Raw genomic sequence first — 785 nt, 5'->3', positions numbered from 1 at the left:
AAATTCTGATTAAACAATTTTGTGGTAAAAGTATTTGTGAATTTACAGTAATCATCATTCTCGTCGTACCTGCAACTTTTAAGGAATGCATATGCTTACAGGATTTGAAGTAAAAAGAAAATTTGCATTAATAAAGTTAATTACATTTTGAACAACAGAGCCTTGGTCTGCTATCCTTAACAAGACGCTCCATGGAAAATTTAATTTGTTACTAGTGTGTCCTCATTTTATCGATTTTAAGCTAGAATTGTAGATTTGTTTGCAGGTCGGCTTTCCCTGTTGTTTTGGTTTAAATCTTACGAACCTCTTAAAGGACCAATGTTATATCCATTGACAAACAAATTAAATGTATCATTTCTTACACTGTCTTACTGTTTAATATCACTATTAACGCTGCCAGGGATTTGATTAGAAAAATAAACAAACTCATCAGGATTGCCGATAAATCTCCAGGTGGTTGGAGTACAGTTGAGGAGTATCTCTCCGACGACTTAGCATCAGATTACGAGGATGACAAGAAACTACGTCAAGCGGAGACAAGAGCGGTCAGGAAATCCAGACCTTACAAGAAAAGGGTGTCCGGTAGGGGCGGCCATTCGGGTGGTGTTGGGCATGGCCATTATCGCCCTGGTGTCGTCAATGACCAGCTTTTCGGCGCTGTTTCGTCAGGAGGTGGTTCAGGTACTACCGGAGAGGGCGGCCCTTTCGGAGGGCCTCCCCGTACGACGTATGCTTCAGGTGCGGGGCCATGGGACACTGGGGTAGACAGTGCCCCGCGTTGAACA

The sequence above is a fragment of the Pecten maximus genome, chromosome 8 (assembly GCF_902652985.1).
Source record: "Pecten maximus chromosome 8, xPecMax1.1, whole genome shotgun sequence".
NCBI lineage: Eukaryota > Metazoa > Mollusca > Bivalvia > Pectinida > Pectinidae > Pecten > Pecten maximus.
This window is presented reverse-complemented; position numbering follows the sequence as displayed.